The following is a 25,781-nucleotide window of genomic DNA, read 5'->3' as shown; positions in this document are numbered from 1 at the left end:
TTTGACATGTGATTGTTCAAATGTTGATCTTTTTGGAGCTGCATAATATTTGTGAGATGGTCTAAAATAAGATGAAGAATATGCCCTTGTATATCATACTTGTCCCACGATGGATATGGATTTACATGATCATAGGAAGGTATCCATGGCATTGGCATTGGCGGCACAAAATATGGATATGAATATACCGCATTAGAATTCTAATTTTGCCAATACCAATCCTCGGGTTTGCGCCTAGGGGGTGATCTTGATGCTTTTCCATTAGTTGGCCGATAAGCACTTTTCTCTTCACTCTTCTTTTTATATTTATCTAATAATTGTGCAAAAGTGACCTTGGATTTCTTGCACTTGTGCTTATTGCGGCCTTTATCTCCTTTGTCTTGACTTGCATCGATCTTTGGATTTTCTTGTTGCTCCCAGTCCTTGGCGTCTTCATTGTATCTTCGATAGAACTCATGCCTTGAGTATTTTCATTGTACTCTTGAACAACTTTTTTACTTGAAAGCTTGATCCCATCACTTGTAGTTTTTACCTTCTCATCTTTAAAGGAATCGTCTTGAAGCAGCCGATTCAAAAACCTTTTTCCATTAGAACCAATCAGAATAGACTGGTCATCCCTTGGTGGTTCAAGAAATTTTAATCATCCTTTATCAATGACCGATTTAACTATTTGACGAAACATGTTGCAATCCTCAAAATTATGCTTGGACGAATCATGCAACTTGCAATACATTCGTCCTTGGATTGATGGCTTCACATGGTGATCAAGAACTTTAATGTTATTATTTTTCAGCAACAAATAAAATATTTGATCACACATGCTTGAATTGAAGGTATACTTCTTATTTTCTAGCCGATCTTGGTGTGCAAACAGCTTTGGAGTTGAGAAAACGAATGTTTCAAATTTAGAATCTCCCTATTCGGCTATGCATTGTATTTTACACCCTATCTCCGATGTATTTGGATAAAATATTATATTAGCATCGGATTTTTCAAAAGAATTTGACCTTGGCTTTAAATTTCTGAAACGAAAATAGTTAGAATACATATGTCTCAATTGAGACCAAGTGCAAGTCAAGTAAGAAACAAGCAAAGCTACCCAATTACATATGAAATATTGATAAAGCAATGTGGAAAACTTTGGCTGCAATAATAGGTCACTATTGGTCTTTATAAATGGCACAATAGACTGACCGATATGTTCTATAACAGTTTTATTGCTAACAAGTAAATTTCCCTTCGTCATTGATCTTTCAAAATTACTTATGAGAATTTCTCTTATAGAAGCATCAATAATAAAGTTGCGACCAAATCGGAAGATAGGTAAATCACTTGCTAGACATACCTTTTCAAATACGTTGGGAGAGCATGATGGTTGCATTACTTGAACGATAGGTTGTTCCTCTTTCGAATAGCTACCCAACACCTTGTCATCCTGTTTTTCTAGAATAGATTCGGCATACGTAATATTTGATTCGGTCTTTTCGATAGCCGAATTAACTTTGTTATCCGAATCACCATCTTTTTTGATAATTCTAATCACACCCAATGCTTTCTCTTTTTGACATAATCTAGCTTGAATTGCAGCAGAATTAATAGGCTTTCCCTCTTTTATTAATTCATGTAGAACAACATTGCATTCGTCTCAAAAAGACGTAAGATTTTTCTTAATGACCCAATCTGGATAGAATTGCCCTCCGACACTTTTAGACTCTTTTGGTAACGAGATGTCACCAAAATTCTGTAATTTTGCAGGGGAAACATTGTATGCCACGATACTAGGTGAAGACACATGTGATCCTATAGAATTTTCACTTATTCGGCTATTAGCGTGGAGGTGCAAAGCCGAATTATGAATACGCATAGTTGCATATGGTGCCAAACAATTAGTAGCATGAGGTGTAGCATATGATGATTGAGGGTAATTTGCCGGATAACTAGTAGTAGCATGGCCAATTCCCATATCCACCGGCATGTTTTGATTAAGATATTGCAAGCTAGTTGCCGATGAATAAAAAGGTGAAACACTTCATTGCATACTATCAGAAGTTCCTATGTGAAGTGTTTCAACTTGATTAACAGAACTCATCATGTTGTTCATCGGCATATAGATTTGTGGGGCTGCCGATGCATGGGAGTTCGTATATATATGTTCCATGTTGCTAAAATTATATGAGGTAGAAGCATGGAGATTTTGTTGCATCGGCTCTTGCACATAATTAGATGCATGATTGATAAAGCTAGGGCTAGCCGATACATTATGCTCATTAAACGATCTAGCAACAACATATGCATTATTTGCATCTACATAAGTGAATTGGGTATTCATGTTACCTTTGTAGATTGCAAACCCTAGATGACGATCTCTTCGTAGCAAGAACGGGCCAGAGACCGTTCAAAGCTTCGTCCCCAGCGGAGTCGCCAGAAAGTGTGTTCGCACACGAACACGTCACCGTGTACCTCGAACGCCGAGGGTGATGCACCGCAGCTCACGTCGAAGGAGACCCGTCCGGAGACGCGGTACGCAAGCAATCCGACAGGTGCTTTTCAGGACCCAAAACCCCATGCGCCCGGGAGGTACCCCGTCAGGGCACGCGACGACTATGGGCTTCCCTAGGTTGACCTAGCCGCCCCTGGGGCCTCGAGGTTCATCGCCCTGCAATGAAGAAGAACGAACGAAGAACAAGGAAGAAGAAGAAGAACAAGGGAGAGAGATAAAGGTAAAGGTAAAAGATGATAGATTGATTGTTCGATTGTGTGTTGTTCAATCGGCCGTCACCCCTTAGGTATATAAGAGGGGGCTGGACTTTCCGTGCAAGGAAAAGGCTTGGATTCACGTCCAAAATCCTAGTCAAATTCAGATTGATTTTGTCCGAACTTTCCAAAACTGTTCGGTCTAAAACTGGCTGCATACCGTGGGTCTTTTTTGAGGTGATAACCGACCTCGAATGGAAACAAGCCCAAAAGCAATCTTGACCATTTCGACGAGACGAACAACTTTCATGTTGAATGTTTTTTCATCAGAGGTCATCTCGAGGGTCAATCACTCGTGCAAGACAGCTAATTATTCACGCAGCACATCAGACATACCCACATATGTGTCTGGTTCCGGGCGTCATATTTTTGCTCACTGGAGGGTCACGCTGTACGGGTTCTAACTTTTGCATATGACCTCGGATTGAGACGATCTTTATATCGAAATCGATCGTTTCGACGAGACGAAGACAACCGTGTAGAAACTTTTCCCATATAAGGCCATCTTGGGGGCGTAATCAGCCGAATAGTGTTTTGAATACAAAATAGTACTTCGAACACAACTTCGGCCTTAGAGATGAGACCGAATGACTATGACCCAAATATCAAAGTTTTTCCTTTTGACGATACGAAACTTTCTCACTTTGAGCACTTCTCCATTTGAGGCCATCTTAATTAAGTTCTTGGCCGTGCCAAAATCTGGTGTCAACAAAAATTAGTACAAGATTCAATCTTATAAATCAAAAAACCTAACATAGGAAAGGTGAGAGATGGTAGCTCGGGCTATTTTCAACCGGTTTGGATGGAGGTCTTGTAATAGGATAGGCAATTAGTTTTTCTATCTTTCTTTTACCAGCCAGTTGTGGCTTTATGTCGGCTTACTTTGTATTGCCCTCTGTGAGCTTTTTTGCTTTCGTTCAAACTGTAAGACATTTGTTGAACCTATTTTCTTATTTATTCAAGTTGGCCGTATGTATCTTTTTGATGCAGAGGCCGGGGAGTCCCCTTTTTCAAAAAAATCAGATGTCGACGATCTAATGTTGATACAGTACAGTGGCAGCCAATGTATGTTCGTTTGATAACCGAGCATGACGAAGGACCAACGCTGGGTTGTGCCGAACTGTCTACAGCTCTACGCACACCCACAAACTTGTACAAGAACAGTGGGTCATGTTGACAGGACCATGGTGAGTGATATAGTGTAACATAGGAGGTCAAAAAGTGCCATTGGGTTCCGGTCCCACTCTTGCGATAGCATAGGCGACTTCCACGCACCGCCGTCGGCCACTCCGGCCACGGCGGCCACCTATGAGACCGGCCTTCCCGCTGCCATGGGGCCAGCTGGATACCCCACCTCCTCCATCCTTGGGCCTAAGCCGCCGACTGCTTGCTACCCTCCCGTCACGGGGAGGTATGCCGTGCCCGGGCCTGCAAGGGATTTCTTAGTGGTCGCCGTCGACGCGACTAGCGCCGGGACGCGTCTTCACGTTGGCTTCCTCGCCTCCTCCACTCCCTCGGCGCTAAGGGGGGCTCCGGCCACCGTCGTCGGGCCGCCTCTCCGCTCGCCGGGTGAAGCTCTCCTGGAGTACTCGCTCTCGGTCTTCTCATCTCCGGTATGTTCGTCACTGTCGGCCGCCTTGGCTTCGCCCACTCTTGTTAGGATGGAGGTGCTGCTGCCTGCGCCACCACCGTCGTTCTCCTGGTTAATGGCTGGATCGGGTCGCCTTCTGCTTACCCGCTAATTCTTCAGTTAAGTAGCTGCTTATTCTCCTTTACCCTGGCCAATCGTAATATTGCAAATTTTCTTCTGTCGCTAGAGGGGATTAATTACAGAGGTTTAGTCGTCTGTTTCCTAGCCAATGCCCCGCCTGTAGGTCGGCCTATGCCTAGCCTTTTCGCTGCTGATGTCCTGCCCTGGCCTTCTGCCTCTGCTGCGCGGGCTGCCCCGCCTTTGGCTCTTCCCGCTGTCGCATCTTTGGGCGTCGACAGTGGCTCTCCCGCGTTGCCGACAATTGTCTCTCGCTTCTCCCAAGCACGCTTGTCGCCACCCGCGTCCATCTCCTGTAGTGATTCCCGTGGGCACCTTTTCATGGAATCCATGCCACTCTCTGCCTCACCACGTCGGCCTGTTGGGGCTGCCGTATCCACAGCAAATCGGCCTCTCGCGTTGGACATTTTCACGCCGGGCCTCCTCACGCTTCCCATTGGCCCGCGCCAGCTGATTCAGCTGGCCGCCTGCCCGGTGTCATCGGCGTTGGCTGCGCGCTGAAGGAAATATGCCCTAAAGGCAATAATAAAGTTATTATTTATTTCCTCATATCATGATAAATTTTTATTATTCATACTAGAATTGTATTAACCGAAAACATAATACGAATACATAGACAAACATAGTCTCACTGGTATGCCTCTACTTGACTAGATCGTTGATCAAATATGGTTAAGTTTCCTAGCCATAGACATGAGTTGTCATTTGATTAACGGGATCACATCATTAGGAGAATGATGTGATTGACTTGACCCATTTCGTGAGCTTAGCACTTGATCGTTTAGTTTACTGCTATTGCTTTCTCCATGACTTATACATGTTACTATATGACTATGAGATTATGCAACTCCCGAATATCAGAAGAACACTTTGTGTGCTACCAAACGTCACAACATAACTGGGTGATTATAGAGGTGCTCTACAGGTGTCTCCGATGGTATTTGTTGAGTTGTCATAGATTAAGCATAGGATTTGTCACTCCGATTGTCGGAGAGGTATCTCTGGGCCCTCTCGGTAATGCACATCACTATAAGCCTTGCAAGCAATGTGACTAATGAGTTAGTTACGGGATGATGACTAATGAACCTCTGTCTTCTTCTCAAGCACATCTCGAGACTGCACGATGTTCACCGCTCGCGGGAACCCTCCTACACCGTTTCTAAGTATGGCCAGTCGACCACCTATGACGTGTCCACAACAGCCACTCATCATACCCCTATTTGGCGCGACATCATGAAAGGGCTCGACCTTTTCCGCTCCATGACCACAGTTCAACTCGACAACGGGACCACAACCTCCTTCTGGCTTGACCTCTGGCTCCCTAACTACACCCACACCTTAGCCCTGCTTTTCCATCCACTGTTCTCCCACTCCAACCGGCCCAACACTACCATGGCTTGCGCTTTGGCTTCGCCCGACCTGAACCTGGAACTAACCCCACGGCTATCCCACACAGCCGAATGCGAACTGAATGAACTACGCAATATTTTGGCCACGGTAAACGTGAATTTGCAAGTGCCGGACTGCAGAACCTCAAGGGAAGCAGGCAAGCCGCTCACCACTAAACTGGCTTACACGGCGGTTTGGAAGACGAGGCCCACAGACGTCTTCGCCCCAGCCATCTGGCGCAACTATGCCCCGAACAAGTGCAGGATCTTCATCTGGCTCGCCAACAAAGACCGACTATTTACAAATGACAAACGCTTCCGGCGAGGTATTACTACTTCCGACGCCTGCCCCTTCTGCACGCAATGCGAAACCATCAAACACCTCCTGTTCGAATGCCGACGGCTACGCCCGCTGTGGGCGGAACTGGATAGCCTTTGCCCTGCTGCGCCGCAGGGGCTACTACACGCCTGGGACGGGAACCTCACCAACAAGACAAGATCAACTGTCCTGCTGGCCGTCCTCTAGAATACTTGGCGGCGGAGGAACGCCAAAGTTTTCCACGATTTACACCTGGATCTACACACAACTGCAAACACAATGGCAAATGACCTTCGTCTTTGGTCTCACCGCTGCAAGAATGCCCAGAAACAAATTGTGCTTCGCGACTGGGCCTCTATGTTGTTCCACTTAGCTGCGAGATTGTAGCCTATAACTCTATGTACTTTTCCTCTTTCTTTCTATCTCTCTTTGTCCCCTTGTACTTCTGGTGCCGAGCACTTTGTAACACTTCTTGATGATTGCAATAAAGGTTCAAGTAGACGTAAGCTAATGTAACATAAGAGAAGGCAGAAAAGAGCGGCCATGCTGTGATCGCGATCCGATATTCGAAACTAAACTGTTTACGCAACATCTAATCTGTCCAAACACTGGCTTCATGAGTCCAGGCAGTCTACAATGCAGCTCGTCCTTGGCCCTTGGGCAGCTTCTTTGAACCAGCTGTGCGGACAAATAAAACGGGGAATGTTTCGTAAGCTACAGTTCTTCCCTTAAACCAAGAAAATAACATCAAGTTTGATGCTTACCGTCGTGGACATCTTTTAGTTGGTAGGTGCGGAGAAATTCTCACCAGCCATTCAGGACGATGGAATGTCCAGGATGTAAAAATAAATACGACAACTCTCAACTTTCCTGTGCTAATCCTGAACTAGGGTGGATAAAGACCGTCTCGGGGTTCTTGACAGCTCTATATGAGCCATTCTTCTGCAACCATGCAGAATGGTGGAAGAAACCTGCAACCCACAAGTACCCACTTGTTAGATTTATCCATCTCAGGCAACTTGCACAAATAAAACAACTGAATCATCAGTATACGTGCCGGATGTTATGGCCTTTTTAATAGCATGCAAGTCACTGGCATTTGAACAGACCTCAATCTCAACTCTCTCCATAAGTCCCTCCAGTTGATCTCGAATGTCTCTTGCTCTCTTCATGCTGCGGACCTGATTTATGCACCGACGGTTTTGTCACATAAACTTTGCAGAAACAGTGATCAACAGATTACAGTAACTGCATATATAATATACTCCCTCCATTCACTATTATAAGATGTTTTGAATATTTCAATATGAACTACATACAGACTGAAATGAATGAACACACTAAAATGCATCTATGTACATCCAATTCAGAAAAAGTTAGAACATCTTATCATAGTGAACAGAGGGAGTAGATAAGTATGGTCGGCATTGGTTGGTTATTTTCAAACGACCCTAATTGAAAACCCAACATGAAATTTTATAGTCTCTATTTCAATACTGGAAATAAAAAGATACACCGGGCAAGTACAAAAATAGAGTATTAATTAAAATGCAATGTTCTTTAACCCTTTGTGCTATGTGCCCCCTATGCTAGAAGCTAAAACAACACCGACTGGATGAAATAGCATATGTTAGTATCTTCTATACAGTAACAATGTTCTATACAACATGTAATATTGTCTGCAAGCAACCGAGATCAGAGCAAGAGCATAAAGAGCAAAGCAGATTAAAGAATGGTCTGAGCAACACATATTATAATTTTTTATCATGTTACACAAACAAGGAATTGGTTTAACTTTTAGACTCTTACTATGTAATTGTATATATTTATTAATGAAAAATTTACCATAGAACTTTCTGTTCTACGGTCTTCTCTTCAAAAAAAATTATTGGCTGCAATTCCAATGCAATTTCTTGCATTTCCTCTACGTATGAGAGTCATCATCAATACTTGAGGCTAACCTTTTCAAGTTAAACATGATTTTGCGGTATAAAAAATGCAGGGGCCATAAATTAGATTGGCATGGCATTCTCATTCAGCCCTAGAATAGATACTAAAAAAGCTATTGGTAGAGCAAGTGCTACACACACAATCAGTAACATAGGAAGTTACAAAACCTGACAAAATCTAGAGGAACGCAATATCTTTAAAATAAGAAGAGTGATGTTAATATGATGATGCCCAGAGAATATAATATCTTACGCTGGATCATCAGAATGCATGTTACAAATTATAGACCAAGAACATACCTAGGTAATTTTCATAATACCATTGAGTCGAGAAGTCTGTTTCTCTCCATGAGTTATAGACCTGAAATGATCTTGAAGAAATTAGCCCTTCCATTCGTTGGGTGATCCCTTGCTCTCACATTCTGATAAATTCCACGGACAAGAAATAATACATTGAGTAATTCTATGTGGTACCCTATGTTCCCAGCGTGGAAGTTCAACCTTGTATTATCTGCATGAACCTGTTTGTCCTCCGGACGGTACAAGAAATTGAGTGGGAGCTCTGTAGCATTTATAATATTATATGTGGATGACATATTGTTGATTGGAAATGATATAGAATTTCTAGATAACATAAAGGATACTTGAATAAGAGTTTTTCAATGAAAGATCTTGGTGAAGCTGCTTATATATTGGGCATCAAGATCTATAGAGATAGATCAAGACGCCTAATTGGACTTTCACAAAGCACATACCTTGATAAAGTTTCGAAGAAGTTCAAAATGGATCAATGTAAGAAAGGGTTCTTGCCTATGTTACAAGGTGTGAAGTTGAGTAAGACTCAATGCCCGACCACTTCAGAAGATAGAGAGAAAATGAAAAGTGTTCCCTATGCTTCAGCCATAGGCTCCATCATGTATGCAATGCTGTGTACCAGACCTGATGTGTGCCTTGCTATTAGTCTAGCAGGGAGGTACCAAAGTAATCCAGGAGTGGATCACTGGACATCGGTCAAGAACATCCTGAAGTACCTGAAAAGGACCAAGGATATGTTTCTCGTTTATGGAGGTGACAAAGAGCTCATCGTAAATGGTTACGTTGATGAAAGCTTCGACACTGATCCGAACGATTCTAAATCGCAAACCAGATACGTGTTTATATTGAACGGTGGAGCTGTCAATTGGAGCAGTTCTAAACAAAGCGTCGTGGCGGGATCTACATGTGAAGCGGAGTACATAGCTGCTTCGGAAGCAACAAATGAAGGAATCTGGATGAAGGAGTTCATATCTGATCTAGGTGTCATACCTAGTGCATCGGGTCCAATGAAAATCTTTTATGACAATACTGGTGCAATTGCCTTGGCAAAGGAATCCAGATTTCACAACAGAACCAAGCACATCAAGAGATGCTTCAACTCCATCCGGGATCAAGTCCAGGTGGGAGACATAGATATTTGCAAGATACATACGGATCTGAATGTTGCAGATCATTGACTAAGCCTCTTCCACGAGCAAAACATGATCAGCACCAAGGCTCCATGGGTGTTAAAATCATTACTGTGTAATCTAGATTATTGACTCTAGTGTAAGTGGGAGACTGAAGGAAATATGCCCTAGAGGCAATAATAAAGTTATTATTTATTTCCTTATTTCACGATAAATGTTTATTATTCATGCTAGAATTGTATTAACCAGAAACATAATACATGTCTGAATACATAGACAAACATAGTCTCACTAGTATGCATCTACTTGACTAGCTCATTGATCAAAGATGGTTAAGTTTCCAAACCATTGACATGCATTGTTATTTGATCAATGGGAACACATAATTAGGAGAATGATGTGATTGACTTGACCCATTCCATTATCTTAGCACTTCATCATTTTTGTTTACTACTATTGCTTTCTTCATGACTTATACATGTTCTTATGAGTATGAGATTATGCAACTCCCGAATACAGAAGGAACACTTTGTGTGCTACCAAACGTCACAAGGTAACTGGATGATTATAAAGGTGCTCTACAGGTGTCTCCGATGGTACTTGTTGAAGATTAGGATTTGTCACTCCGATTGTCGGAGAGGTATCTCTGGGCCCTCTCGGTAATGCACATCACTATAAGCCTGGCAAGCAATGCAACTAATGAGTTAGTTGCGGGATAGTGCATTACAAAACGAGTAAAGAGACTTGCCAGTAACGAGAATGAACTAGGTATTGGGATACCGATGATCGAATCTCGGGCAAGTAACATACCGATGACAAAGAGAACAACGTATAATGTTATGCGGTTTGACCGATAAAGATCTTCGTAGAATATGTAGGAACCAATATGAGCATCCAGGTTCCACTATTGGTAATTGACCGGAGATATGTCTCGGTCATGTCTACATAGTTCTTGAACCTGTAGGTTCCGCACGCTGAAAGTTCTGTGACGATCAGTTTTATGAGTTTATATGTTTTGATGTACCGAAGGTAGTTCGGAGTCCCGGATATGATGATGGACATGACGAGGAGTCTCGAAATGGTCGAGACATGAAGATTGATATATTGGAAGCCTACATTTGGACATCGGAATAGTTCCGGGTAAAATCGGGATTTTACCGGAGTACCGGAGGGGTTACCGGAACCCCCTGGGGGCTAATGGGCCTTGTTGGGACAAAAGGAAAAGAGAGAGGAGCCGGCCTAGGGCAGGCAGTGCGCCCCCTCTCCTCTGGTCCGAATTGTACTAGGAGAGGGGGGGCGCCCCCCTTTCCTTTTCTTTCTCTCCCTTCCTTTCCCCCTCCTAGTAGGAGTAGTGTCGGTGTCAAAACCGGCGGATCTCGGGTAGGGGGGTCCCGAACTGTGCGTCTAAGGCGGATGGTAATAAGAGGCAGGGGACACGATGTTTTACCCAGGTTCGGGCCCTCTTGATGGAGGTAAAACCCTACCCAAGATCCGCCGGTTTTGACACCGACATTGGTGCTTTCATTGAGAGTTCCTCTGTGACGTCGCCGTAAGGAAGGATGCCTCTTCTCGTTGTTAAAAGCAACATTACCGCCGGGGGAGCTCTGCCTGTTGGCTAAACTCTTCGACTAGGCGGTTTCGTCATGACTGCCCGTTCGGCCGCTGCACCGACGATGACTTCTCGGGTCATCAAAAAAAGCCTCCATGTTGGCTCGGAAGTCACCGAGCAGATGGATCCAATGGAGCTCTCTTCCCTAAACGAACTCTTGGATCGCATCGCCGCCTTGGGAGTCGCTACGGACTATGATCAGATTGGGCTTAAACCCGATCAAAGGGAGATTAACTCTCCATCGGTCACCCATCATGTTGCGGTGGTGGAGGAACAATCCAGCAACTCTTCCTCTATTTTGAGGACTAAGTATGTCTGGATTCCTGAGCTCCCCGAGCCGGATACCCACTTACGGGAGGACATCACCCAAGCCCTGAACCTAGAATCAGGCAGCGGGCCAGATTTATCGGGTAACACTCCAGAACCCGAACTTCCAAGATTGGAAACTCCTCGGCCCCTGGGTCTCAGATTGGGTAGGGGTTCGGACTCAAATCCACCCACCCACCCAGACATAAATGATCTTTCCCACATCAGGCAAGAGCCCCTTGAAACAGTACATCATTATTGGGCCAGATTCCTCCTTGTGATGAACAAGGTTAAGGACTGTCGCGAGGAAGATGCAGTCTCACTTTTTTGCAATAATTGCACGGACAAGGGAATCCTTAACGCCTTAAGTCGCCGTGACATATCACGTTTCGCTGACTTGGCATCCATAGTACGAAAGTACTGTGCGATGGAAAACGCCTGGAAAACCGAAACAAAATTTTGGGATAATCCGGCTTCGAATACACACCTAGTCCGAAGTAAAAGGGTGCACTATCGTAAGACACCCGAGCTAGTTTCAAAGAAACAAAAATCCTCTACAGGGCATGGAACCGTACTGGAGGGATGGCTTAATGGACCCTGCAAAATTCATAGTACAGCGGATACAATACCAACGCACAGCCTTAGAGCATGTTGGATACTCCGGCAGGTGGCCAAAAGTGGTGAGGATCTTCTTATCCCAAATGCCACAGAGCACCATCCCGCGGATAACAATACGGTGTTAACAGTCTTTGAGACCTTTGCGTCAAATAATAGGCGCAAGCGAACACTCCGCAGCATGGACGAAATCTGCCACGTAGCAGCAATAAATCCTTGGAGTGACACGGCTATTACCTTCAATGCCAGTGATGAACCTAAATTCCGAACAACCCGAGCACCAGCCGCACTGGTCCTCAGTCCAATTGTGGACGGCTTTCGACTCACCAAAGTACTCATGGACGGTGGCAGCGGATTAAACCTCATCTATGAGGAAACTCTTCAAAAAATGGAAATAGACTGGAACCGCATTGAGCAAAGTAGCACAACCTTCAGGGGAATCATACCCAGTCGGGAGGCACGATGCGCTGGGAAAATCACACTAGATGTGGTATTCGGTACGCCAGAGAATTATAGGTCCGAAGAAATTACATTTCAAGTGGCCCCTTCAGCAGTGGATACCACACCCTTTTAGGACGTGAGGTGTTCACAATCTTCCAAGCCATACCCCATTATGGGTACATGAAGCTCAAAATGCCTAGGCCCAACGGAATCATCACCCTCGCTAGTGATCCGGACACAGCACTCCATGCTGAAAACAAAACATCCGCACTGGCCCTCGAGGCATTATCCGAAGCCCTCTCGGCCAAGGAATTAACCACGCTACGCTCCACAGTGGACAGGGACGACGTGATACTCGATAAGAGATCCAAGTCCACCTCTTTTAAACCAGCGGATGAAATAGTCAAATTCCAAGTCCACCCAACGGACCCCACAAAAACAGCCTCCATCGGGGCACAGTTAAACCCGCCGCGGATGCCGCACTACGAGAGTTCCTGCACGAGAATTGGGACATATTCGCCTGGAACCCCTCAGACATGCCAGGAATCCCACGCAGGCTGGCCGAGCATAGCCTCAATATCCTAAAGGGATTCAAGCCGGTCAAGCAAGCTCTTCGGCGTTTCCCCGAACCTAAGAGACAGGCCATGGGAGAGGAACTAGCCAAGTTATTGGAGGCCGGATTCATTAGAGAGATAAAACACCCGGACTGGCTAGCAAACCTAGTGATGGTACCAAAGAAGGATAAATCCTGGCGCCTTTGTGTCGATTTCAAGGACCTCAATAAAGCTTGCCAAAAGGATCCTTTCCCCCAACCCCGCATTGATCAAATTATCGATGCTACCGCAAGACACGAGTCATTGTGTTTCCTCGACGCATACTCCGGCTACCACCAAATCAAGATGGCGGAGTCCGACCATGCCGCAACGACATTCATCACACCATACGGTCCCTTCTGTTTCAACACAATGCCTTTTGGGCTCAAAAACGGTGGCGCAATATATCAGCGCATGATTCAGACATGTCTGGAGAAACAAATCGGCAAAACAGTAGAGGCATACGTAGACAATGTGGTCGTCAAAACCAAACACGTCGAATCTTTGATAGACGACTTGAGGCTCACATTCGACAACCTCCGAACATATGACATCAAGCTCAATCTGGAAAAATGCGTTTTGGGCGTACCAGCCGGAAAGCTCCTGGGTTTCATTGTCTCCAGTAGAGGTATTGAAGCTAATCCGACCAAAATCCGAGATTTGTCACAGTTGGCTACCCCAACATACCTCAAACAAATCCAGAAGTTAACTGGATGCGTGGCGGCTCTAAGCCGCTTTATCTCCCGCTTAGGAGAAAATGCGTTACCCCTTTATCGCCTCCTTCGGCGCACCGAACACTTTGAGTGGACGGACGCTGCCACAGCCGTATTGGAAGAAATAAAGGCCATTTTGGCAACCAACCCAATTCTGGCCGCGCCAAACATCAACGAACCAATGCTGTTGTACATTGCGGCAACTCATCAAGTTGTAAGCGCAGTGCTCGTCGTCGAACGAGAAGCTGATGGACATAAATTCCCTCTTCAAAAGCCGGTATACTATGTATCCACTGTCCTTACTCCATGCAAATCACGGTACCCACATTATCAAAAGATAGCCTATGCGGTATTCATGGCATCCCGGAAACTGCGACACTACTTTCAAGAGTTTTCGATTACAGTAGCCTCGGAAGTGCCACTTAATGATATTATAAACAACCGCGACGCTACGGGCCGGATTGCTAAATGGACCATTGAGCTCCTCCCGTTCGACATAACATACAAACCTCGATGAGCCATTAAGTCGCAAGTATTGGCCGACTTTGTCGCCGAATGGACGGAGGCCGAACTCCCTAAAGAGTATGGCGCATACTCCAATTGGATCATGCACTTCGACGGGTCTAAAATGCTGGCTGGTCTAGGGGCTGGCGTCGTCTTGACGTCCCCAACTGGAGATACCGTTCAGTACGTACTGCAAATATTGTATACAGACTCCAACAACGCAGCCGAATACGAAGCTCTGTTGCATGGTCTTCGGATGGCAGTCTCCATGGGCATTCAACGCCTGGAGGTGCGTGGGGATTCAAACCTTGCAATATCCCAAATAAATGGAGACTTTGACGCCAAGGATCCGAAAATGGCGGCCTACCGAAACACCGTCCTGAAAATGTCAGCTCGGTTCGAGGGGCTCGAATTTCACTATGTGGCTCGGGAAAACAATCAAGCGGCGGATATCCTCGCCCGCATCGGCGCAAAACGCGATGCGGTCCCCCCAACATATTTCTGGAAAGGCTGTTCAAGCCATCCGTAGTATGGGAAGGGGACACTGGTAACAATAGTACGGACCCGGCCAAAATGCCCGATACCGAACACTCTGACACAATCGGAGGTTCCGCCACCGAAATAACAACTTCAACCCACGTAATAATGGCAATTATAGCCCCGTGGACAGAACCATTCCTGGCCTACCTAACTAGGCAGGAACTTCCGGAGGACCAAAATGAGGCACGCTGCATTGTGCGGCGATCTAAGGCCTACAAGGTCCACGAGGGAGAATTGTATAAAACAACACTACCGGAGTCCTTCAAAGGTGCATCTCCGAAGAGCAAGGGCGGAACCTTTTGGCAGAAATCCACGCCGGACTCGGCGGTCACCACGCCGCAGCCCGGGCTCTCATAAGCAAGACCTTCCGTACAGCATTATATTGGCCAACGGCCCGGGCAGATGCACATGACTTGGTCCAACGTTGCGCCGGTTGCCAGCTCTTTGCAAATCAAAGCCACATGCCACCTACCACCCTCCAAACAATCCCCATTACGTGGCCCTTCGCGGTCTGGGGGCTTGACATGGTTGGACCCCTTAAAGGGGGAACCCACAAGAAAAAAATACTTACTGGTCATGGTGGATAAATTCACCAAATGGATAGAGGCCAAACCTGTTATAACAGCCGAATCCGGACCGGTGATAGACTTCATATCTGGGGTCGTACACCGTTATGGCGTCCCCCACAGCATCATCACTGACAATGGCAGAAACTTCACAGCCGATGAGGTAAAACTCTGGTGCAGCAAATGGGCATCAAGCTCGATTATGCTTCAGTCTATCACCCACAAACCAACGGCCAAGTCGAGCGAGCAAACGGTCTTATAATGAGCGGCATTAAACCCAGATTAGTGCGTTCCTTAACGGAGTCTAACACGCACTGGGTAGAGGAGCTTGACTCCGTACTCTGGGGGATGCGCACCATGCCGAATCATAGTACCGGATATACACCCTTCTTTATGGTGTACGGCGCAGAGGCAGTCTTGCCCTGTGACATAATTCATGACTCACCTCGAGTGCGCATGTACGAAGAAAGAGAAGCCGAGCTCGATCGGCAGGACAGTCTGGACACCCTGGAGGAGGAGCATGACGTAGCCAAAGCCCGTTCCGCATTTTATCAGCAACAGGCTCGAACATACCAAAACAGAGAAGTACGGGCCAAAACATATAACGTTCGCGAACTAGTTCTACGCCTGCCGGATAAGAAAAAGAACAAGCTCGAGCCCAAATTGGAAGGTCCCTTCATTATTGACCAAGTTTTGACCGGTGGAGCGTACCGACTGCGGGATGCATCGACTAGTCGACTCAAGCCGAACCCATGGAACACGGCGAGGCTCCGAAGATTCTACGCCTAGCACCGAACTCCATGTTCGTCCCCTCCCTTTGTCCATTTTTTGCATATACATTATCTGTCTTGTTTTTCTTTCTTCCTTTCTTTTATTCTTTCTCTATGCCTTCAAGGGCCAATTTGTGCCTCGCTTGCACATTATAGATGCGCTAGCCGCGCTCATCATACCTGGGGGCTTCTTTCACAGAAGCGTAATTATTTATTTGGTCCTCATGCCCCGCACGTGTGTCATGCTTCCGCATGTACCTTTTTTCGCCATTATATGCGTCGATATGACTTAAGTTTTGGCCAAGCTGGGTTGCCTGGCTCTTGTATTTATGCCCTACGTTCCTGTTAATTCGGCTAGGGCATAAGGGGAGCACCTCCGTGATTGTTACTGTCGGGTCAGCCGGATGTGTACCTCAGACTGGGTGAAGCCGAAAGCTAGTGTTCTTAAGGGAATATTCCGTCGGTGAACAAAAGATGATTTTTATTTATTTGTCCATATTTGCCCCCAGATGTTTTTCCTGCGTTTCCTATCACAGTCCGGACATGCACTTTATGGCATGCTTATCCAGGGAAAGGAACCCTTAACGGAACTATTCTCCCTGGAAGATGTTTCTTACTACCCATGTAATATAACATAACTAGTTGGGCACTTGTCTGTTCAAGCACTAATGACCCCTACGCCTGGTCTCCACGCATAGCCCGGTTCTTATATAACTGAGCAGGTATTCGGATACAGTCCGGACTATCGGGTCCCGAGGTTGAAGTGAAAAGGTCCGCCAAGACAAATGATCTACAATCCGGCTGGAAGGCATTGTACATGTCACTTTAATTACATAGTCATGCAGACTAACTAAATTCCTCTTCTATACCATCCAACAGACGGTCTAGCTTACAATCCTGTTGGGAATACTTTGCGGCTAATTCTACTTGCCCATAAACTAAGCTAACGGGGATCTCTTTTCCGTCGGGCCCCACAGGTCCGACCTCGGCCATGTGATTTGGGTCTGCCTTGGTATACCGCGTCTTCACCATGGCCCAGGCTTCTCTGGCACCCTGTCGGCAGGCCGATATCTTCCATAAAAGGAAGCGCCGCCATGCTCCCTTGAGCTTCTCCGTAAGCTCTGCAACGCCCTCTGGCAGGGAGACGGATGGCCACAAGGCCTGGGCAACACCTTGCATCACCTGTCGAACTTGTTCGTGCAGATGTGAGAGCTCGGATAGAAGATCACCCGCAGACCCGGGCATTTCCTCCGCGGGACGACCCGTCAGCATACCTACAGACATAACGTTGTTAGTCGACTTCTTCGCCGAACTCCTTTAAAAGGATTCGTTCAAGCACTTACTGAAAATGCCGCGCCGAAGCCGCTTATTCTCCTTCTCGGAGTCTGCAAGCTGGGCTCGAACGTCTTTTAGTTCCACGCTCAGCTTGATATTGGCGTCTTGGAGATTGTTTTTCTCCCGCCTAACCTCAGTCAGCACGCGTTTGCCAGCCTCTAGCTGTCTCATAATATGCTGGTCCTCCGGATTTTCTCCGGATTCATCTGCAACATCTATTGTTAGATCTGCAGCCACGCCGCACACTATATGGTAAACATCATTCTTTAAAGTAAATGTTACCAGCGGGTGACTTTTTCGGTTCCTGCAATGCGGCAACAGCGGCCCGTAGTTGGGTCTTGCATTCCTCTAGCTCCTGTGACAGCCTAGTATTCTTCTCTGTAAGAACCTGCACAATAAAGATGATCCTTAAATCAGTTCTGCTATCTGTTTCAAGTCTCAGGGGCTACTGATACATATAAATCGTCAGATTTACTTACCCGTACATCCTTTACATACTGATCCGTGGCTCTGGCTAGACCATCTTGAGTAGCTCGGAGGTACGCCTCTCCAGAATTGAAGGCATCAAATGCCTCTGGTGAGAAACAAGCGTCGTGGAGTACGGCCCGGCGGCGCCTACGATTCATGGCGCTTTCCACTTCTGAGTTTGTAGCGGATAATCTATCCGCATCCTTTGTACGGGGATTATCCGGCGCCCGCCCCATATCGGTTTCCGCCTCTATGTCCGGTCCTAGTGCCCGACTGGTGGAGGCGTGATTAGTAACATCGTCGGACATATTCCGGCGAGCGTTTTTTCTATTAAAGAAACACGTGCATCATTATATTTCGAGAAAGACGACAACCACAAAGCGGGGTTTGTCATACCTTTGCCCCGGCATCTCCATCTTGACCACCTTCCTCTTTGGCCTACCCGGCCTTGGTGTCTCTTGTTGGCGCGTTGCTGCGGGTTCGGCAGGGCGTCCCGAATGCCTTCCCTATAAAAATGCCATGTGTATATGGTGGGTGAAGTGTCTAAAAGGGGATCCTAGTTTTGGAGTTGGGATTTTTGGTTTTTCTTACGTGCGATGCAGGGAGCAGTCCGGGATAGTAGGCCGTAATGGCCACCATGGCATCATCGCAGCTTAACTGATAGAACTGCCGGTCTATCAGCTCCACGAATATAACCGAATCTTCTTCAAGTCCGGAGTCGAGGGCCCGGTCAGGGTCCTCTGGTTGTGGAGAAGGGCTTCTGACCTCCTTTATGGCTTTTCGCAGTTCCTGCCGCAAAGTGGCTAGGTGAATACTTACGACAAAGAATGCGGGAAAAATGGGAGTAGGGAGATATAACTTACCCAGCTTGATGGATTGTACATGGAGAATCCATCCCGTGGCTTGATGCGGGTGAACTCCTCTTCCTCACCCTTGAACAATTCAGATAGAATTTTCGCTAAAGCGGTAGCATTGTCCGGACCCTTACGCCCGCAGCGGGTGGCGTCGTCCGCCCCGTTAAAACACCACAAGGGGTGTCCATGATATTGAAGTGGTTGCACTCCCCGCATTATGCAAATCAACATAACTTCGATTACTGCCAATCCTGATCGAGCCAGTGCTTTAATCCGGTTCATCAGATAGAGGACTTCTCCATTATCTTCCACCTAGGGGCTCCGTGGGCGCCAACTTCGACATTTCTTCAGAGGAGCATTGTTGAACTCAGGAAGACCCCGCCGAACAGGGTACGGAAGGGGAACGTCCTCCATATAAAACCATTCTAAAGGCCAGTCTTCGGACGACTTCTTCGGGGTACCGGACAGGTATCCGGTATCGGCGATGCGCCATATTTCGGCTCCGCCCACTTGACAAAGTGACCCCCTCTGTGTGCGAGGGACGAGGCAAAATAGCCTTTTCCACAGCTCGAAGTGAGCCTCGCAACCCAGGAACAACTCGCAGAGAGCAACATAGCCGACAATATGTAGGATGGAGGTAGGGGTGAAATTGTGTAATTGGGGGCCATAGAACTCCAGGAGCCCGCGGAGGAACGGATGAATTGGAAATGCGAGTCCCCTTAATAAATAGGGAACAAGGCAGACCCGTTCCCCCATAGAGGGGCAGGGAAAGCTCTCCGCTTGCTCCCCGCCATTGTAGGTGGCGAGCCCGGCTCGAACGGGCACCATGTACGCCGGAGGGAGAAATCCCTTAGTCTGCAGTTCGACTAATCGACTGTGCGGGACTGAAAACCTCTCCCAATCATAGGGCTTAGGGCTACAGGGGCGGGAGGAGGAGCTGCGGAGGTCGGCCATGATGGAATGGATCTTTCCGAAACGCGCTCTGATGGATTCTCGCTGGGGGAGGATGGTATGGATTGGATCTAAGGATCGCCGTCCCTTTAATAGATAATTTATTTATCTGGGTAGGGGGGTGAATGTAAAAACGCCCTGGCGCCTCGTATTCATTCGACGCATGGGAGATAGCCCTTATTGGGCACAGAAGCCAAGAGGTCCAAACATTTATGGGACCGGACACTGCTTTACAAACGTTCGGAAGATGGAGAAGAACCCGCCTTGCAATGCCGAAGACAACTATGCGCCGGACTCATCGTCATTGAAGCCTGGTTCAGGGGCTACTGAGGCAGTCCTGGATTAGGGGGTATCCGGATGGCCGGATTATATCCTTTGGCCGGACTGTTGGACTATGAAGATACAAGATTGAAGACTTCGTCTCATGTCCGGATGGGACTCTACTTGGCATGGAAGGCAAGCTAGGCAATACGGATATGTATATCTCCTCCTTTGTAACCGACCTTGTGTAACCCTAGCCCCCTCCGGTGTCTATATAAACCGGAGGATTTTAGTTTTTAGGACAACATACAATCATACCATAGGCTAGCTTCTAGGGTTTAGCCTCTCCGATCTCGTGGTAGATCAACTCTTGTAATACTCATATCATCAAGAATAAATCAAGTAGGACGTAGGGTTTTACCTCCATCAAGAGGGCCCGAACCTGGGTAAAACATCGTGTCCCCTGCCTCCTGTTACCATCCGCCTTAGATGCATAGTTCGGGACCCCCTACCCGAGATCCGCCGGTTTTGACACCGACAAGTAGGAAAGGGGGCAATCCTACTCCTACTAGGAGAAGGATTCCTCCTCCTGGCGCACCAACAAGGGCCGGCCGGCCTCCCCCTTTCTCCTTTACATACAGGGGCAGGGGGCACCTCTAGACACACAAGTTGATCACAAAGATCTCTCCCAGCTGTGTGCGGTGCCCCCCTCCACCATAATCCACCAAGGTCATACTGTAGCGGTGCTTAGGCGAAGCCCTGCCATGGTAGCTTCATTAACATCGTCACCATGCCGTCGTGCTGACGAAACTCTTCCCCGAGCTCTACTGGATCATGAGTTCGCGGGACGTCACCGAGATGAACGTGTGCTGAACGTGGAGGTGCCATACGTTCGGTACCGAGGATCGGTCGATCGTGAAGACGTACGACTACATCAACCGCGTTGTCCTAACGCTTCCGCTTAACGGTCTACGAGGGTACGTGGACGACACTCTCCCCTCTCATTGCTATCATCACCATGATCTTGCGTGTGCGTAGGAAATTTTTCTGAAATTACTACGTTCCCCAACATCTACGTGTGAAGCGGACTACATAGCTGCTTCGGAAGCAGCAAATGAAGGAGTCTGGATGAAGGAGTTCATATCTGATCTAGGTGTCATACCTAGTGCATCGGGTCCAATGAAAATCTTTTGTGACAATACTGGTGCAATTGCCTTGGCAAAGGAATCCAGATTTCACAAGAGAACCAAGCACATCAAGAGACGCTTCAATTCCATCCAAGATCAAGTCCAGGTGGGAGACATAGAGATTTGCAAGATACATACGGATCTGAATGTTGCAGACCTGTTGACTAAGCCTCTTCCACGAGCAAAATATGATTAGCACCAAGACTCCATGGGTGTTAGAATCATTACTGTGTAATCGAGATTATTGACTCTAGTGCAAGTGGGAGACTGAAGGAAATATGCCCTAGAGGCAATAATAAAGTTATTATTTATATCCTCATATCATGATAAATGTTTATTATTCATGCTAGAATTGTATTAACCGGAAACATGATACATGTGTGAATACATAGACAAACATAGTGTCACTAGTATGCCTCTACTTGACTAGCTCGTTGATCGAAGATGGTTGAGTTTCCTAGCCATAGACATGAGTTGTCATTTGATTAACAGGATCACATCATTAGGAGATTGATGTTATTGACTTGACCCATTTCGTTAGCATAGCACTTGATCGTTTAGTTTACAGCTATTGCTTTCTCCATGAATTATACATGTTCCTATGACTATGAGATTATGCAACTCCCGAATACCAGAAGAACACTTTGTGTGCTACGAAACGTCACAACGTAACTGGGTGATTATAAAGGTGCTCTACAAGTGTCTCCGATGGTGTTTGTTGAGTTGGCACAGATCAAGAATAGGATTTGTCACTCCGATTGTTGGAGAGGTATCTTTGGGCCCTCTCGGTAATGCACATCACTATAAGCCTTGCAAGCAATGTGACTAATGAGTTAGTTACGGGATGATGCACTACGGAACAAGTAAAGAGACTTGTTGGTAACGAGATTGAGCTAGGTATTAAGATACCGATGATCGAATCTCGGGCAAGTAACTTACCGATAACAAAGGGAACAACATATATTGTTATGCGGTTTGACCGATAAAGATCTGCGTAGAATATGTAGGAACCAATATGAGAATCCAAGTTCCGCTATTAGTTATTGACCGGAGATGTGTCTCGGTCATGTCTACATAGTTCTCGAATCCGTAGGGTCCGCACGCTTAAAGTTCTGTGACGATCGGTATTATGAGTTTTTGTGTTTTGATGTACCGAAGGTAGTTCGGAGTCCCAGATATGATCACGGACAATACGAGGAGTCACAAAATGGTCGAGACGTAAAGATCGATATATTGGACGACTATGTTTAGACACCGGAAGTGTTTCGGGAGGTTTCGGGCATATACGGGAGTACCGGGGGGTTACCGGAAACCCCCGGGGAGTATATTGGGCCTAATGGGCCCTAGTGGGAGAAGAGGAGGGGTGGCCAAGGGCTGCCGCGCGCCCCCTCCCCCTCTAGTCCGAATTGGACAAGGATGGGGCGGCACCCCTTTTCCTTCTCTTCCTCTCTCCCTTCCTTCCCTTCTCCTACTCCTACGAGGAAAGGAGGAGTCCTACTCCCAGTCGCCTCCCCCTAGCTCCTTTGTATACGGGGGCAAGGGGGCACCCCAGGGACACAACAATTGATCATTGATCTCTTAGCCGTGTGTGGTGCCCCCCTCCACCATAATCCCCCTCGGTCATATCGTAGCGGTGCTTAGGTGAAGCCCTGCGTCGGTAGCATCATCATCACCGTCCCCCTCGGTCATATCGTAGTGGTGCTTAGACGAAGCCCTGCGTCGGTAGAATCATCATCACTGTCACCACGCCGTCTTGCTGACGATGCTCTTCCCAAAATCTCTACCGGATCGTGAGCTCGCGGGACGTCACCGAGCTGAACGTGTGCTGAACACGGAGGTGCCGTACGTTCGGTGCTGAGGATCGGTCGATCGTGAAGACGTACGACTACATCAACCGCGTTGTTATAACGCTTCCGCTTACGGTCTACGAGTGTATGTGGACAATACTCTCCCCTCTTGTTGCTATGCATCACCATGATCTTGCGTGTGCATAGGAATTTTTTTGAAATTACTACGTTCCCCAACACGCGCATGCATGCTCCTCTGCGTCTTATGGGGCCGGAGAGATCCTACACCTTGGCCCATCCACAAATCCCGCTGCACGCGCCCACTGCCCCCAATCCCTCCCCTCACGTGTATGGTCAACCCCCTCCCCCCCTCGGCCCGCGAATCATGACATCCCGGCGCAGGTCAGCGCCCAGACCACGGGATGTGACAACGGATCGCCTGAGGTCGCATGCCTGACGCCGCCTCGGCTGCCATGCTCCCACGCGGCAGCCCGCGCGCGCGCTCCCCCACACTTATTATGCCCATGCCCTCCTTTTTTCTTCTTATAGCATGCAAGCCCCATGCATGCACAGACACCTCTCCTCCCTCCCCCCCAAACGGCTGAACCCTATGGCTCGTTGCTACCGTTGCTTAGCCCTTGACCACCAGGTTCATGACTACCGGGATCCCGTGAGCTGCCGTCGGTGCTGGAGCGTGGGCCACACCCAGCATGGGTGCACGGCTATTTTACCTCCCCCCATCCCCATGCCAACAGCCATTCCACCCACCACTCCCGCTCTCAACCATAGCGCACAACTCTTGCTCCCCTCCGAGAGCACCTCCTCCCAGCCCCCGCCCACCACTTCACCTGCAGCCATGGCGGACTTCATCCCCCTCGATCTCTCCTCCTCCGTGGACGAGCAGGTCCTGCCCCAAGCCTCCCCCTCCCCGCCTCGCATCTTCTCCTTCCCTGAGAAAACCGACGCGGCCGAGGTTGATGGCGTGGCCATAGAGGAGGAAGAGGATCCGGACAAGGTCGAGTTCCAATCGGGGGAGGAATCCACTGATTCGGACGCGACACAATCCGTTTTCCTCGGTTCCCCCCTAGGCACCGTCGCGACTTCTCCAACGTTTTCATGCCGTTCACCCGCATAGAGCACTTCCAAAACCTCGCCTATGCCATCGTCACCCCCCCACACCCCTCTCCACAGGCATGCATCCGCCGCGCTCTTCACACCGGGGTAGGCAACCCGCCCGTGCTCATTAGGGCCTCCTCCTACGGGGCTGGCTTGGTCATCTTTGGCCGGCCTATGAGCATGAGATCTCCATCCTCAACATCCGTCTCTCTTTCCAGATCAACACCGTTAGCCTTGTGCGCCATGAGGACACCGAAAACCGATTCTTCTTCTGCCTAGGCACAGTCTCCGTCCTCCATATTGAGGACTTCCCGCTCGAGTATTGGTTCACTCCAACAATCATCAACTCCATTGTCCCTTTTGCTTGCCCCATTAAGATCGACCCCGTTTGCCTCACCGGGGTGGATTACTCCGTCGTCCTTGTGTCCATCAAATCCCACACCCTCACTGACGTGCCTCACACAATCCTTGTCGACGGCTTCTCCGGCCTTGCTGCCATTGCATCCGTTCTCGTCATGCACTCCCAGGAGCTTCCACCGGACCCCGCCTTCGCGGGCCTTGACTCCAATGACGACCACAACGGCGGTGGGGGTGGAAATGGGGGGGGGGGGACTCTGACTTCCCCAGTGGGATGGACCCCAACCTCTCCGCTCCGCCTCCCCCTCCAACGGACGAACGCCACGATGACTGGGTCGTGCAACTGCCTGGCGGCCTCACCATGATGGCGAACCACAAGCCGCTGGTGTGTGCCGTCCCGCTCACGGCACGCCCAAAGTCGGTGCAAGTCAAGATGTTCAAGGGGTTTTACGACGTGGCGTCCTGGGCGTGAACGGTGAGCGCGGCTTCTACCACATCCTGATGAGCCCGACCGGCTCGCTGAAGCTTCTCTTCGCGAACTTGGCGGCCTGCTCCATCGGCTTCATCGACCGGGTGGCAACTGTCGGCCCCTCCCGCGCCCCCTTCACGGGCGCCGAGGTCATCTGTCGCGACCTCCATGCCCGTGACTCCACCCCAGGCAACGAAGGGGAGGACCAGGTCATGCAGGCGGTGGCTCGCTTCGATGCGGGCCTCCCTCTGTTCTAGGCCTCGTCGCCACTGCAGATCGCTGTCGGGGACTGTGTCGGGCCTCCACCCCAGCAGCTCTCTCCGCCGCCCTCCCCCATGATCGCCAATCTGCCCCTGCGTGCGGCCTCCCCTACGATCTTCTTCACACGTCGCAGTGCCTGCATCAGAAAGGGGGAGGCTGCCAACTGCATGACGATGCTGGAGAAGGCTTCCCTCCGAAAGGAGATGCGGCTCGAGGGAAAGAAGATGGTGGCACCTAGCTCCGAGCTGCTGCTCCCGGCGGCAGAGCTCATGGAGATCGCCGCTGAGGGGCCCCCACAGATGCCATGCAAGGATGCCATGCAATTTGCTGTGGCCTGTGGCGTTCCCGAGATCGACCTCAACCTGGTGCCATCCGGTGACGATGTGTGACGACCTCTGCAGCTCTCGTCGTCGGCTGCGCGACACCCTACCCGCTCCTGCTCTGGACTGCAGCTC

At 48.3% G+C, this 25,781-nt stretch overlaps 1 pseudogene; it reads right to left on the bottom strand.

The window, feature by feature from the left end:
• Nucleotides 1-6,860: 6,860 nt before the first annotated feature.
• Nucleotides 6,861-23,981, bottom strand: LOC125507620 (annotated as a pseudogene).
• Nucleotides 23,982-25,781: the final 1,800 nt, after the last annotated feature.

This window comes from Triticum urartu, chromosome 5 (assembly GCF_003073215.2).
Source record: "Triticum urartu cultivar G1812 chromosome 5, Tu2.1, whole genome shotgun sequence".
Classification (NCBI taxonomy): Eukaryota; Viridiplantae; Streptophyta; class Magnoliopsida; order Poales; family Poaceae; genus Triticum; species Triticum urartu.
This window is presented reverse-complemented; position numbering and strand designations above follow the sequence as displayed.